A 17,181-nucleotide genomic window follows, 5' to 3' on the forward strand; every position below is an offset into this window, starting at 1 on the left:
GGGTACCTATTTCCATGATGTTCTTAGAGAAGTAGCAAGTTCTGTTCAGGTTAGCTGTCAGCAGAACTTGTATTTAAGCAAAGAAAAAAAGAAGAAAAGGGAAGAAAAGAAAAGCAACTTCAGTAAGATTGTGTCCAGGTGATATATGCTGAACAACAGTCCACATGCTCCCATCTTTAGCATATAGTGATAAGCATCAAACTACTGGTTGTTTAGTCCTGTATTTGGTAGAGGTGAAAACCTATTATCCAATTGTAGTAAAATTCTGATACATGCAGATGGTGTCTGCCTATACCAAAGGTCTCTTGTTATCAAGCCAGTAAATGTGGCATAATGGTAATCTCAGAGGACTGTGATGGGAGATTGCCTTTGGCTGGTTTTTCGTGCAGTCTGTTGAAACTTTTGATTGCATTGTGGCTTAGTATTCAGCCTTTCTGTTACTTTCATATGAATTGACTGCCTTCAGGGCATTGCCCCCTAAAGTGCTTTTTTTACACAATTTTTTTCCCTAATCGCCCCCCATGAAATTTTAAACAAGAAAATACTTTATACTTACTCTTTATTCAGTTGGATCCCTGAGTGTGATGCTTCTTAGCTAAAAGTTCAGTGTTTGGCATGATGTTACTAAGTTTAATTCTAATGTCTCCTCTTGAACGTATATCAATTCTGTTCTTTTCCTTTGTTAATATTTTATTTACTGAACTAAAATCACTTTCAACTATATAAGACGTTGTAAAATGAAGAAGTACTCTGGCCATTTCAGACCACATTGTTGGATAAAGAAGTTTAGTTGTTTTTGATCCCCACAACTCAGCCATTTCAAATTTTTCAAATTTATATTTGCATTCTTCATTACATTTTAATTCATTGAGTTCTTGAATTCCTTCACTAGCAGACCTGGCATTGCATCTGATTGGATCTAACGTTCATGACTTCACTTCCAAAGAAAATAAATCTGAAAGTATATTTTTAATTTCACCTTTTAAAGAACACAAATGATCTGAATAATTCTTAAGATCATTCTCAGTGAGAGATTCATTGATTACAGCTAACTCTTGCATACCATGAAATTGTTTTCTCATTAAATTGCTTTCAAATATTTCCAGTTTTTTAGTGAAGGCTTTAATACACATTTGCATCTATCACCATAATTAATTTCCCTTGAAGTTGAAGTAATACTTCATTAAGTTTTGAAGTTTTTGAAAAATCCAAGCCATATAGTATATGTTGTTTTTGTGTTTGCTGATCTCCTTTGCTAAATTTGTGTCTCCTTCGCTTTCTAAAAAACTAATCATCGTATTAAAAAAAGTTTACAAATCTTGTTAGACAATTTCCTTTAGAAAGCCATTTGACATCTGTATGTAAAAGAAGCCTCGCATACTGTTCATTGTCAACACAAAAAATTTTCTGAAAAGGCGATCATATTCACTATGTGACTTTATGTTATTGATGGTTTTAATAACTATATTGAGAGATTGATAAAAAAAAAAAAAAAAAAAATGGACTAATATTTTTTGCAACCAGATGAAGTCGGTGCACAATGCAGTGTATTGCAAGAACTATGGGACATACTTCTTTTAGGTGGGCTATAAAACTTTTAGTCTTCCAACTATGGAGGTAGCGCCATCAGTGGCCCAGGATACCAAATTTTCCAATAGTACTTGTTTTTCGTCAAACGATGTTTTCACAGCAGCAAAAATGGATGCTTCAGTACAGTCAGTTTCTATAAATTTTACAAACAACATCTCTTCTTGCAATTTACAATCATCATCGAAATAACGATTATAATTAGAAGGGCCTTATTGTCAATAACTGCAGATTCATAAATCTGAATAGAAAATTTTATCATTTTTAGTTTGTCAATTAGGTGCTCTTCAATGTTAACTGGCATCTCATTGATTAGTCTTTGAATTGAATCATTGCTCAATGGCAATGCTTTTAAAATACTGGAAGGATTTTGATGCATCACTGTTGAAATTGCAGTCTCTAATGCTGGTTGTATAACAGTCTCAGCAACTGTATGAGCACTACCAGTTTTTGCAGTGATTTCTGTGCCTTAGCAAATGAGGGGCCCGATTGGAGCATGCCCTTAAAAAATTCAATATTAATCCCTCAATATTTTGAAATAATGAAAAAATGAAAAACTAAAACTATTAATAATTGTTCATTATTACAATTTGTTGACAATTGACCAGAAACGTTGACAATATAAACAAAACTAATCACAAGGATATTTTACTTGCCCATTTATCAGTAAAATCTTTGAAGACTTTCTCAAAATTTAATTTCCTTGCTTCTTCTCTTTCAATGGATACAATAGCAAGGCTGGTGAGTCTCTCTTGAAGCGTTGTCAACCTTAGATATCTTTCAATTAAATAATTTATATAATTTATAATTTAAATATTTATTATTTAATTAATGAAATTTTAATAAACTTTAATCGGGAAAAGATTCTTTCTCCCGGTAACTACAGTCACTGGAATCATTAAAAATATTCTTAGCGATATCAATAGATTCAAAAATCCAGTGGCTCTGTCATTAGTTGCGAGAAATTGTAATTGTTCATTATTTTCGAAGCATGATTCTGGAAGAATTGGTTTCAGTGCTTCCATTTCCTCCACTAGCATATGGCCATCAATATCTGCCACCTTCACAGACTTGACCAATTCATTGCCCTCAATGATTTTAGCATCTGAAAGTGCGATTTCTAAATCTGCGGTGTATTTTCTTAACTTGTCCCTTGGAATTCTTAGAAATTTACCCAAAAAACCAAAGAGATTAGTATGTTTTATTAACTGCTAGAAACATGACTCTAGAGACTGCAAAGCCTTGTCTGCGATTTTATATTAAAGCAGTTTACCTTGTAAGCTTCTTTAGGATTTGTTATAGGTTAATCAGCAGGCTGGTAATTGAAGTGCCTCTTTCTTTTTTGTTATCTTCTTGTGTGGAATTCTGGAGATACTTCCAATTCTGTCGCAAGTTCTGTGGCACCAACTTAGTCTCCATGGGTAGCACAGTGATATTGTCACCGTCCTTCCTACACCGGGTGGAAAAAGCCAGGGTTTGAATCCTGCCAACGATGTGAGGAACTTTAATGGGCTTTTTTTCACTCAGTGGCTGAGTTAGTTGGTCTCAGGAGTAGATAGCAAGGTTTATCCCCCAGAATCTGGGGTTTTTCGTCCAGTACAACAGACAAATCGACCATAGAACACACTCAATTAACAGCATGGCAGATGAATTTAATTATTTGGGTGGCCTAAAAATAATAGTTTGTTTTTTAGAAGCTGATTATAGCTCGGAGTCGGCACCTTTATCCAGATTTCTAGGATATGCAAAGGACACCGAAATAATGTTTCTGCCCGGGGCACAGGAATACCTTAATCTGGTGCTGTTCCTGATGGTCGATATCGGGTGTACAATCAAGAATAACATCAAAATACTCAGCAGATTTTATTGCACTAGAAATTTTTTTTCTAGTGCTTCTGTGGACTCTTTTCCTCTTCCTTTTAGTGTGGCCGCTTTGTGTGTGTGTCGCCTCCATAGCCAGATGGGCAGGAGCAGCAGTGCGTAGCACACGCTTCTTGATTAGACCGGGTTCGAGCCTGTGACCACCAAATACGGAGGATGCGGAAAGGTCAGGGAATGACCACTGCATATCCCCAGAGCAATATGGCCTTAGTTGCTAATGATCCTAAAAACCAAATAACAAACAACAACAAGCTTTGTGTGCTTTTATTCTTTTTTTTACATTCTAAAAAGAAATTATAAGGCAACAGATGATTAGAAAAAAATTTTCTTTCATGTTTTGTTTCAATTTACTTGTAGAATAACGAAATTTATAAAATAACTGCACTTTGTGCTTTATCAGCGATGAAATGTGGAACTCCATCATTCATTAAACTATAAAGCTTATTATATTTTGCCTGTTTAACAGGTGGGTGTGAGAACAATAAGAAAATCTGTTTCATGGTAGACACTCATCGACACTGCTAGTTGGAGTGAATGCTTTACACACTTCATAAGAAGCAGGCAGGGAATCTCAGCCTTTAATTTCTTTTACATCATTGTTAATTTAAACCATTACGAATGCATTGTCAGCACAAGTGCAATAAGTCTATGTAAATCTAATCCATTATTTCTTAGTGATGATTTCAAAGATTCATATGCTTCTTCTGCAATGCATTCAATGAGTTCGATTATGTCAAGAAAAGTTACCACAAATTGATTCTTGAAATTCGAATAGTATCGTATTACAATTCCCAATATTTTAAAACACTAATGTCATTCATCGATAATTAAACTGAAGTTTCTATTTCCTAAATCAAGTTTTAAATTATCCACAAAATTATTGAACTATATTTTGTTCTTTGCATGTTTGAAATCCTTACTTACCCTATTGCCTGAAAAACGAAATTCACATATGTTACTCAAATGATCAACTACACAATGCACAGTGCACAGCTGTGATCAACTATTCAATGATCAACTATGATCAATTACCCAATACACAGCTATGAAAAATGCTATGCTGCTTTTTGCCTTTGCACCTTCTGTGTCACCAATTTTCTTGAATGGCAATACTCTCTGATGCTGAAAACTAAGGGGCTCTTCGTCTTTCTTGTGATTAATTTGTAGTTACGATGCCTTTCACTATCACTTAATTTGGCTGTCAGTGTGCATGTACAATATTTACAAAAAACATTTTAAATAATCACCATCTAATTTGCAGGTCAGTTCTTATATTTAGCATCTCTGAGCAAAAGTTTCAGAGAAAGGAAGTTGAAGAGTTCTGAGTGATTGGTGCAAATTCATATTATATCTTAATCTTACTCCAATCTGTAAATGATCCACCAACAAATTTTCGATAAAAGAAATACTGATATCAGAGTAATAAAATTACAAATCATTCTGTCAAATTGTAACAAAATGTAAAGAATAGTAAAAAAAAAAATTATGATAATAGGGTCCCCCGTAAATGATTACATCTACCCATATATTTATTTTGTCTGTAAGCTGTGTGTGTTCTCTTGTCGATTTGTCTGTTTGTTGGATGAAAAAAAAAACCCAGTTTCTGGGGAATAAACTTTGCTATCTACCTCTGAGACCGACTAACAGCCATGGAGTGAAAAAAGCCCATTAAAGTTTGTTGTGCCATCGACAGGATTCGAACTCTGGTCTTTTCCACCCAGTGTGGGGAAAGGATGGTGGCAATGCCATTGTGCTACCCACTCAGACAGAGTAGATAAAAAAATAATAAAATAAATACAATAAAATAAATCTACAGCAATGAGTAACATATTAACTCCAGGGGCTCACATCTCATGAGTATGGGCTTGGCACACCAAGGGTCTTGAGCTGGATATCATCATTCTTCTCTTTCTTGGTTGTTCCTTTCTACTTCTGATTCTCTCTCTCTCACTCAGGGTAACTCGGGAATTTTTTCTTGGCTGGTGCAGCATAAGCCTCAGGTTTATGCTGCACCAGCCAAAAAACTTCCTTGCACCATATGGCTAATAATAATAATATATTATTATTATTATTATTGCAAACTATACAATGTTTGACGATTGCTGATGTCATGGACCATTCATAATGTGTGAATAGTCCATAATGTAAACTTATGAAAACTGGAATATTAAATTCACTTACATTTAATAATAAAATCATTTATTACGGAATCGCTACAAAGTTGGCATTGCATTACGCACAAAGCAAATCAATGCATACTTCTCTATTCAGAGGTGTCCATTCATTGTTCTCTAAGCACGAAAAAAAAAAAAAAAAAGTGCAGACAAGAAAAAATAGCTTTTTGAAATTCATATTATATCTTTCTCTGATCTATAAACGATCCTTCAACAAATTTTAAATAAAAAAAAAATTTACTGACACCAAAGTAATAAAATCAAATCATTCTGTCAAATTGCAACAGAACGCAAAGAATAGTAAAATAAATAAATAAATAAATAAATATATACAGCAATGACTAACATATCAATGACTCAAGATGACAACCGGAATGGTCTCAGAGCCAAGCATCTGGGAACTGTGTGACTGGAGGATCCCTCTACCCGGACTGAGGTCAGCTCCCACGCTCACAGCTCACTATAACAGACTAGCGCTCAGCGACCGCTTTCTCCCCAGGGAGATGCTCCCCACAATCCTTTCAATTGACAGTGACCTCTGTAGGTTTGTGAAGGATTGGAGGTACCGATGACAGATCCTTAAGAGTCTGACCTTGGCCAGGCAAAATGCACATTGATAAGGGCAGCATAATAATAATGCCCAGTATATTGTAAATAATGTTCAAAGCACGATGTCTTTATGAATGTGTTGTAAATAAATTCAAGAATATCTTTATGAATATAAATATTAATATAACATAATGTAAATATGAATATCTTTATTATTTCATTGTAAATACTGTCAAAAGCATATATTCTGTAAATAATCTGACACTGATTCTATTTTATTGTTGGCTCTGGGGAGTGAGCCCGAACTTCAATGTCTGCCCCGTCTCCCCAAGGCTGTTGTCCACCAGCCAATGTAAAACCTCTGACACTGCTGCTGTGAAGAGTCTATTGTATATATCACGTTTGTATACAATAAAGATTATATATATATATTAGTATCAAAACTGGCAATGTCATGGATCATTCATAATTTGTGAGTGACCCACGTCATAAATTATGAATTCACAATTTGTGAATGAAAACTGGAAACTAATGAAAACTGGAATAATAAATTTATTTACATCTTCAGCCTTTCAATCACAAGTTGGAAAAAAAATGGTGGTAATGGATAAATTTTTTAATGGTCTGAAAAACTTAAAAATGTAGATTCACTGCACTTGAAAATATAGAATCCCAGAATGGTACATGATGCTTGATAAGAGCTGCAGAACTTTTTCTGCCAATAAAGAAAATGAAAATCTCTGAGATTGGCTGAATTTTTTTGTTTTATTTCCCACTCTCTTTTCCCAAGCTACTCCTTCAATTAACTTTGCAACAAATTTTCCTGCCACAAACGAAAACAGAACAGATACAGTACATATAAAACGGTTATAAAATGTATTATTCATGGCCAGTAACAAAGTCCTGGTCTTGTTGGCTGTATAGAAACAGAGCAATAGACAAGAGTAGAATGTTGTTGTGAAAATGGCAAATGAAAATCTCAAAACTATAAACTTAACAAAACTTAATGCTTTGTAGACGCTTTACTCTGCCTGGTCATTGTTTATTACCTCTCTGAGCACCATGAGATAAACGTTAATTACGGGAATGATCCCTCCCAATACACTGGTCAGGTTCAGAACGCCATACGCAAGGATCAAACAATTGAAATGTGAAACGCGATAGGCATTAAAAATGCCTATCGCACTAGATTTGGCTTTCTTCTTTAGTTTGGTTTTATTTTACAATAAAATTTATTCTTTGGTTTGGTTTGGTTTTATTTTACAATACACAAATTTGTTGCATAACAGTCCATAGCCAGACTGTTATGCAACAAATTTGTGTATTGTAAAATAAAACATATTCCTCTCTGACAACGATCAGAGTATGCACACACAAAAAATGTAAATTCACCAACACTAAAATAAAATCAGACTGTGATGTATATTTAAATTTGACACTTATGTTGCTGAATATTTCATGACTATCTTTTATTTACTAATATTTCTAAAAGCTTGGAATCAGTCTAAACAATACTCGGGTGGTGGCCAGTCACTGGGTCGATAAGAATATGTTACATTTAATTTAAAAAACTTCCTCATTTATGACTTAAAATTGGGAATTGTCTTGAGAAATTAATCTGTCTTCCAAATTTAATGGGGCCCCTTTCAAGCTCTGCTCTAATGCAGCTGCATTGGCATAGTTATGCCACTAGGTTTGTGTCGTGTTCCAGCTCCAACTCAATAAATAAAATGAAGAATAATATAAATTTTACTTACTTACACAATAAGGAGCACAATTATTCAAATAAAAACACACCAACATTACAATACAACTTTATAGAGATGTATCTGCATTCTGCAGGGCGATAGGGGTTACTTGGCCATACAGCGGGAGCCAGATGAAAGTAATTAATTTTCATAGGCATTGTTAGGTGGGTCGGAAAACTGCTAGCTTGGGGGGATACAAGGACTAATAGATTAACAGTAGCCACTGGCAGAGGTGAAACTGATTCTTGCACTGCTTCTATTTGAATGAGCAGCAGCTTGGAAAACAAGATGCAGGGTACTTCAGAGACTGCTGGGAGTCATTGCAGTAAAAGTAAACACATGGGTTGTGTTAGGGTAGCTAAGAATAGGAACAGGTGCTTGTATACTTGCGGGTACACCAATGCTAGGAGTTTGGTAAATAAATTTGATGAATTTGAGGTATTGCTCAAAACATCAAAGGCAGATATTGTTGGGATATCAGAGACGTGGTGTCACACAGATATAAGGAATGCAGAACTGGAATTTGGGGAGTACAATGTGTACAGAAAGGATATACAGGATAGGAATGGAGTAGGGGTTATGCTATTAGTTAAGAAACACAAAATCGAAGGAAGTGAAGCCAGTCGACATCACTGGACAGTGCAGTGTCGAGTCAGTTTGGTGTGACATAAGCATTGGGAGATCAACATTGAGAGTAGGGGTGTGCTATAGGCCTAATGACTCTGATGAGTATAATAAGAAACTGTACAGGAAAATAGAATGGGCCAGTAAATCAGAGAGTCTTATAATGGGAGATTTTAATTTCCCAGATATTGACTGGAATTTGTGGGTTGGTCACTCACACACTAGCAAGGCTTTTGTGGATTTATTGGATGATTGTTTTCTAAATCAGCATGTTCGGGAGGCAACTAGAGGGAATAATACTCTTGATCTGATTATCTGTAGTGATTCTTCATGCATTAAGAATCTGCAGATAAAGGAACCACTAGGTGGCAGTGATCACAGTGTGCTGAAGTGGGATTTACTCAAAGAGGTAACTACCATCAGGGATAAAGGGAAGGGTTTTTGCTTTCGTAAAGGCGACTACGATAGTCTGAGACAGTATTTAAATTCTATACAGTGGGACCAACTGATGATGTTACCAACAGCAGATTCAAAATGGGAAGCATTTAAAGAACTTATCTTGGAAGCTACTAGGCTTTACGTACCAACTAAGAAATATTGTTCAAGGTTTAGGCCTAAATGGATGTAAGATGAACTAATGAGACATATGGGAGAGAAGAAAAATGCATGGGATACATATAAATTAATGGGTGACATGGAAGCCTATGATAGATATAAGCTGGTCTGGAACCAAGTCACAAAGGAGATTAGGCAGGCAAAGGCAGATTATGAGAAATCCTTGGCAAAGGGTACAAAGAAAAACAAAATAGAGTTCTTTACCTATGTAAACTATAGAACGAAAAGGGATGAATCAGATTGGTCCACTGGATATGGATGGTTCAACAGTTGAGGATCCTGCTCAGGTGGCTAACAAACTAAACGAGTATTTTGCATCTACATTCACACATGAGGAGATATTCAGGAAGGGGAATACCAGAGGTGAAGTAAACTCTGGCAGTGAGCTAGATGATTTTGTAATAACGGAGAGGAAAGTGGAAGAGAAATTATTGAAGATAAACATGAAAAAGGCACACGGGGTGGATGGGATCTATCCAGTTATATTAAAGGAGACAGCAAAGGAAGTAAGCAAACCCTTAGTCATAATTATGAGAGCTTCTTTGGACTCAGGAGAAGTACCCATAGACTGGAGAAGTGCAAATGTGACCCCAATTCACAAAGGAGGATCAAAGGCTGACACAAGTAATTATAGACTTATAAGTTTAACTTCTGACTAATTTCATTGGATACCATGATGTAGTCACAAAGGAACTGGATGCAAAGAATAACTTTGATATCATATATTTGGATCTTAGAAAAGTCTTTGATGGTGCTGCACAAATTGGAGCAGTTTTGGCATTGGAGGCAAATTAATGCTATGGATAAAGGGATGGTTGAGTGGGAGAAGACGGAGAGTGGTAATCAATGGACACTGCTCTTCGTGGAGTCCCTCCGGGTTCAGTGTTGGGTCCATTATTGTTTTCTGTATTTATAAATGATACTGATGATGGTATATCAGGCTTAATGCCAAGTTTTCAGATGATACAAAGGTTGGCAGGGTTGTTAATGACACTAATGACAGTACACTACTGCAACAGGATCTAGAAAAGTTGAGCAGATGGGCTGAGAGGTGGCAAATGAAGTTTAACATTGACAAAAAATGTAAAGTACTACATATGGGAAGCAGTAATCCCAGAGTAACGTATGAACTCTGTGGTTCCACACTGACAGTGGTAGAGAATGAAAAGGACCTGGGGGTAATTTTGCAGGCAGATATGAAGTTTTCTGAGCAGTGCAGATGGTCTGAAAGAGTAGCTCATGGTGTCTTGTCAATGATATACAGGAATTTTTCTAGCAGGGATAAGGAGGTGGTTGTCCCCTTGTGTAAGGTAATGGTCACGCCACACCTTGAGTACTGTATACAGGTCTGGAGGCCTCATTTTAAGAAGGATGTAGAGTTATTGGAACGAGTACAAAGAAGAGCAAACAAGATTAGTGAATGGAACAAGGGGTTGCTCTTATGAAGGAAGGCTTAAGTTTTGCAATTTACAGTGTCTGGAGACTAGGCACCAGCGAGGTGATCTGATTGACGTGTATAAAGTCTTGAATGGTTTGAGCATGCTCAATGCTGATGGGATTCTTCCTCTTGCTCAGAATAATCGCATGAGAGGGCATAAATTCAAATTGAGGAAAGACGGTTGTAGGATAGATGTGCGGAATTTGCCTTTAGCCAGCGGGTAGTTGTTTGGTGGAACAGACTTCCATCCTTTGTTGTGGAAGTTGATAGCCTAAATAAATTTAAGGCTGAGCTGGACAGGTATTTGGAACGAACGGAGGTGTAGATAGTATCCAATCAAATTAGTCAGGCAAGACTTTCCCTTAACAAAACCATGCTGTGTCTGAGCTATAACTGAAGTCTTGTCTAGATGATCCTGCAGTGCTTCTTTAACCAGTGCCTCCATTAATTTTCCTGGAACAGAAGTTAAACTAACAGGTCTGTAATTACCTCTGTCTCCCTTTGATCCTCCTTTGTGGATTGGGGTCACCTTTGCACATCTCCAGTCCATGGGTGCCTCCCCTGAGTCCAGGGAAGCTCTCATAATTATGGCTAAGGGTTTGCTTACTTCTTTTGCTGTCTCCTTTAATATAACTGGAGAGATTCCATCCACTCCAGTCCTTTCTTGTGTTTATCTTCAACAATTTCTCCTCCACTTTACTCTCAGTTATTACAAGATTATCTAGCTTACTGCCAGAGTTGAATACACCTCTGGCATTCTCTTCCCTGAATAACAACTCATGTGTGAATGCCGATGCAAAATATTCATTTAGTTTGTTAGCTACCTGAGCAGGATCATTAACAGTTGAACCATCAATATTAAGTGGAACAATCTGATTCATCCCCTTCCTTCTAGAGTTTACATAAGTAAAGAACTCTTTGCTGTTTTTCTTTGCATCCTTTACCAAAGATTTTTCATAATCTGCTTTCGCCTGCCTAATCTCCTTTGTACCTTCGTTACTGACCGCGCATTATAGCCTTAGTAGCTAATGCGCCAATAAAACCAAACAAACAAACTCGTTACTGACCATCTTATATCTATCATAGGCTTCTGTGTCACATGTTAATTTATATGTATCCCATGCATTTTTCTTCTTTGTCACATTAATTTCACATGTCTAATTAGTTCATCTAACATCGATTTAGGCCTAAATATCGAACAATATTTCTTTGTTGGTATGAAAAGCCTAATAGCTTCCAAGATTAATTCTTCGAATGCTTCCTATTTTGAATTTGCTGTTGGTAACATCATCAATTGGTTCTACTGTATAGAATTTCAATACTGTCTCAGACCACCGTAGTAGTCACCTTGACGAAAGCAAAAACCTTCCCTTTACCCTTGATAGTAGTTACCTCTTTGAGTAAATCCCACTTCAGCACATTGTGATCACTGCCACCTAGTGGTTCCTTTATCTGCAGATTCTTGATGCATGAAGAATCACTACTGATAATCAGATCAAGAGTATTACTCCCTCTAGTTGCCTCCCGAACATGCTGCTGTAGAAAACAATCATCCAATAAATCCACAAAAGCCTTGTTAGTATGTAAGTGGCCAACCCACAAATTCCAGGAAATTAAAATCTCCCATTATAAGACACCCTAATTTACTCGCCCACTCTATTTCTCTACACAACTGCTCATTATACTCATCAGATTCATTAGGCCTATAACATACACCTACTCTCATTTTTTCTGTCCCAGTGCTTATATCACACCAAACAGACTCAACATTGCATTGTCCACCCACATCAATTGGATGCACTTTCTTAAATTTTATATGTTTCTTAACTAACTGCATAACCCCTCCTCCCTTCCTGTCCTGTCTATCCTTTCTGTACATATTGTACTCCCCAAATTCCAGTTCTGCACTGCTTATGTCTGTGTGACACCATGTCTCTGAGATCCCAACAATATCTGCCTCTGATGTCTTGATTAGCACTTCAAGCTTATCGAATTTATTTAACTATACTCCTAGCATTGGTGTACATGCAAGTATACATGCGCCTGTTTCTACTTTTAGTTACCCTAACACAGCCCATGTATTTACTTGTTCCACCATGACTCCCAGCAGTCCCTGAAATTCCCATTTCCTTGCTTTCTAGGCTGCTGCCAATTGCATTGCAATAGAAGTAGTGCAAGAATCACTTTTACCTCTGCCAGCGGCTATTCTTAATCTATTAGTCCGTGTATCCTCCCAAGCTAGCAGTTTTCCGACCCACCTAACTCTGCCTCGATAGTATCAGCAAATATTCTTGCATCCTTTCTATTTAAGTGTATCCCATCCCTGTAGAAACAGTCTCTCCTGTTAATAAGCACAAACCAGGCTGAGAAAAATCCTACCCCTTGAGCCTTGCACCATCTCTCCAGGGCCAAATTGATCGACAAGGCTCTCATCATATACTCCCTCCTATCGTGTCTTGGCAGAATTGCAGACACTTTCAAATTCAACTAACTCACGGCCTAACTCACGGCTTTTTTTCAGCATTGTCTTGTACTTGTTAAGTAATTCTGTCAGTCTTCTACTCTTAATATCATTAGTGCTAATGTGTACAACAATATCACCCTTTGTGCCCTTAAAGGATGCTATCTGCACGTCATCAACCTTTGCCCCTGGCAGACATACCCTGTCCTTTTCCATCTATCCTTTTTGCACAATATGTTCCCCGTTTCCCTGACAATAGAGTCATCTACAAGAACTAGGTTCCTTTGGGACCAGCGCATTCTGCCTTTTGGGGTTGCCACTGTGTTGCGTGATGTTCGAGTGCAAGCTCTGGCATTGATGTGGGCAGCTGAGAGCTTGATGGGCCCTCAATTTAAATCCTTTGTGGGTATCCACCCTATCCTTCAACTCTCATATAAGCTCATAACAATGCCGAGTTGGCGCCTTATTTCCTCGCACTCCTTACATCACACGCACACACACAAAGACATTTCCCCTTGGCAATATCATGTCCCGTTCCTGATTTCTCCACAAACATCAAACAAGCAGTGCATTTCAATAGACTGTGATTCAGAGGACAACCCCCCCCCCCTGAGTTCTCCCCTGAGCCACAGAACTTCCACTAGATTGAGCCTTTTGCTTTGCTGCTCTGGTCTAAGTCATGATTTTTATTCAAGTTCAATAAAATTCCAATACAAAATATAACCCTAAAACTATATCCCAGTGCAGTTATAACACTATATATATGTATTTCGGTATCGAATATTATCTCCGAGTTACGTTATATGACTTTCTTATCCCCTGTCAACTTATATGTATTAATTTATGATGTTATAAGATATTAATTTATTTATGTTATAATATAGTGACCTAGTTATTTGTAATAACTAGGTCACTATATTTATTTAGTTAAAAATGTACAATTCAATTTACAATGAAATTTAATAAGATTAATAAATTTTACTGATTAATTGATACTACTATTCTCGCTATCTAGTTTTCTGTTAAACCTTATGCTATGTAGTTTTCCTTTAAACCTTACACTAGCATACGTTGTATCTTATAAGAATGGTGGCAAATTACGAACGGTTAATCTATGGACACGAGATATTATTTTCTTTCCAAATCGCGCTATCTAAATTCAAAATAAACCATGGAGCTTGACTAGGTCTATAAGCTACTTATAGAAAATAATTTAATCTAATAATTAAGTCAATAAGTCAAGCGGCTAAGTCAATTAAGTCAAGCGGCTAAGTATAATTAAAAACTTTTCGTTTGCGGGAACTGCAAAACCTGTCCACACGTGGATACCCTTACCAATACTAAGTAATAGCCTACAAAATCTCTATCTAAATTCAATTTAAATAAAGTACTGTTACAAGGAATATAAAGCAACTCTAAAAAATAAATTAATATGCCAATTTAAGTCAATAAAAAAGCAAAAACGTCCCTATTTGCTGGAGCTGTAAAAACTTTGCCTGTTCGCATGTACTCTCGCACCCAACTTTCGCTTGTCCAGTCATTATACAGGACCCAACTACTTAGCCTCTTAATAAAGCTCAATGATTGTCTAATCCTCACTATTAGATTTCAGCATTAAACTCAGAAGGCAAACATAGTGTACAAATATAAACAGCACCTTGTCAGTGTTGTACAATTCAATATCATATTTACAACATGCATAACCAACTTTTCCTCTGTACACAAAACCACTGTCATTATCCTGATAGTCTTTACAAGTCACACCTTGACATGAGCCACACCCGGCTCAAGAACCACTAACACAACCAACAAACAACCTGTCTGTTATATCCACTAAATCCAATTTTATATTTACAACAAATAATCTACAAAACAATACAACATTGCCATCATGGAACCAACTTAAGAAAAGAAAACTAAGGACTTATTTACACTTCTGTAAGAAGCTGTAAATTATTTCATAAGTCTACATAGAGATAACAGTCAAATATTAAATGCTCCATGGTCTCAGGAGCACCACGCTTACATATTGGAGAGGCAGCCAATCCCAGAGTTCAGCCAAACTCTTGGAGTTCAAGCTGCCATACTCTGTTAGAAGAAAAGATACATTCAGTTCTGGGCAAAACCAAGTCGACTGTTGCCTAGTAAATTCTGATATGTTAGGAAAGTAAATAAAAATAGCTCTACCAACTTCTGTAGTGGACCAAGTTAATTGCCAACTATTAACAAACTCTCTTCTAATTCTAGAATTATAATCCTTAGTTGGTATGTCTAAATTAATTGAATAGTTGCAGGCAGGGCTTTCCAACGATAATGTTATAAGTAGTGGTACATAACTTCATATTGGATAGGAAGTTTTCCATTCAATACTTAGAATGCCATTGTCGACACTGTTCTGCAATTTATAGTGATTGCGAAAAGAAAGAAATGTGCTTGAGTCAAATACTTTAAGACCAAACAATTATTAACACGATAACCCCAAGCACCTGCAGCATAAATTATTGGTATAAAAATACCCTCGTAGTATAACTTTAAAGTTGCAGGTTTAATTCCCCAGACATTTTTAGTTATTTTAATGATTTTACCAGTTAAGGCTTTTATTTTATTCTGCACATTTTTTGCGTGGGCTACAAAACTAAATCTATTGTCCATCATTATTCCAAGATATTTATATGTTCTTACAATTTTAATGGATTGATTATTAATTTTTACATTGGGGAGGGGTCTATTCAGGTTCAAATAACCTTTCAAAAGCATTTGCTTAGTTTTGTCAATAGAAATCTGTAGTTTATACACTCTACACAAACCAACAAGGTCTCCCAAGATTTCATTTGCACATTCTTCTAGTTCCCTATGAGAATCTCCAAAAACCAATATGACCAATTCATCAGCATATGTTGCCTTCAAAATTTTGTAGTGATCAAATGCTAGTGCATTTGATTCACTCTGGTGGCATAGTGTCCTTAGGAGACTCCGCCAGACAAATGTCCTACAAAACCTCTATAAGGCAATAAACAGACAGAAGTGTCTCAGTTTGCACACGGTTTTCAAAATCTGTGCCCCCGAACTTACTCCTGTTTTGTGTTGCCTTTTTTTCACTTTCTTATTTCAAAGATGTTTTTCCTTCTGCTTGGAAATTTGCTCATATCCAGCCAGTTCCTAAAAATGGTGACAAATCCCTCCCATCCAATGATCATCCCATTGCACTTACTTCTACTCTTTCTAAAGTAATGGAGAAGTTAATTAACTGCTAACTGTTTAACTATCTATAAACCTTCCATCTGATCAATGATCGCCAGTATGGATTCTATCAGTTTGATCCACTGGTGATATATTCTGGCTTATGTTACCCATTTATGGACAGATTCAATACAGAAGTTTGGTGAAACTCAAGCAGTTGCTCTTGACATTTCAAAGGCTTTTTATTGTGTTTGGCATAAAGGTCTTCTAAATTCTGACTGCTCACTGCAGATGATGGTAGATCGCTCTCTGTCTTCTAACTTCTCCACTAATGCTGGTGTTCCTCAAGGTTCAGTTCTTTCCCCCACTCTTTCCTCTTGTATATTAATGATCTTCTTCCATTGACTGGAAATCCTATCCATAGTTTTGCTGATAATAGCACATTGCATTCCACCTTTGAGTTTGAGAAACCTTGCCCGGCTCAAACAGTTTCAACTTCTCTAATATCCACTACCAATTCCTTAAACACTGATCTCCAGGTAATTCTCAAGTGCGGAAAAGATAACTTAGTTGATTTCAATCCTTCTAAAACTGAGTCCTGTCATATCTCAGAAAAGGATTCTTCTGCTCCTATGTTTATCTTCAGTAATTCTCGATTCAACGATTCAATGGGGTGCTATGAAAAGGAATTAATGGATTCCTTTTTCATAACCATCTAGTGCACTACCCTTTGTTCTACCTTCCACCTATTTTCTAAATATTTCAGAGAAGTTGTTTGCAAGACTATTTTAGATGCCCCAAGTGTTTATTGAAAAATTGTGAACTTTAGTTTATCCTAGCTTAGGAAATAGAAATAAATCATAAGGGGCAAGGTCTGAACTATAGGAAGGGTGGTAAACAGTTTTTGCTGATTCATGTAGTGTT

General features: G+C 36.5%; 1 protein-coding gene across 1 annotated transcript in view; it reads left to right on the plus strand.

The window, feature by feature from the left end:
• The window catches only part of LOC150085463 (kynureninase-like), a 243,115-nt gene that overhangs the window by 95,472 nt on the left and 130,462 nt on the right, over positions 1-17,181 (plus strand). The gene's annotated exons all lie outside the window — the stretch shown is intronic.

This window comes from Mastigoproctus giganteus, chromosome 5, assembly GCF_048544385.1.
Source record: "Mastigoproctus giganteus isolate SK-2022 chromosome 5, ASM4854438v1, whole genome shotgun sequence".
Lineage (NCBI taxonomy): Eukaryota > Metazoa > Arthropoda > Arachnida > Uropygi > Thelyphonidae > Mastigoproctus > Mastigoproctus giganteus.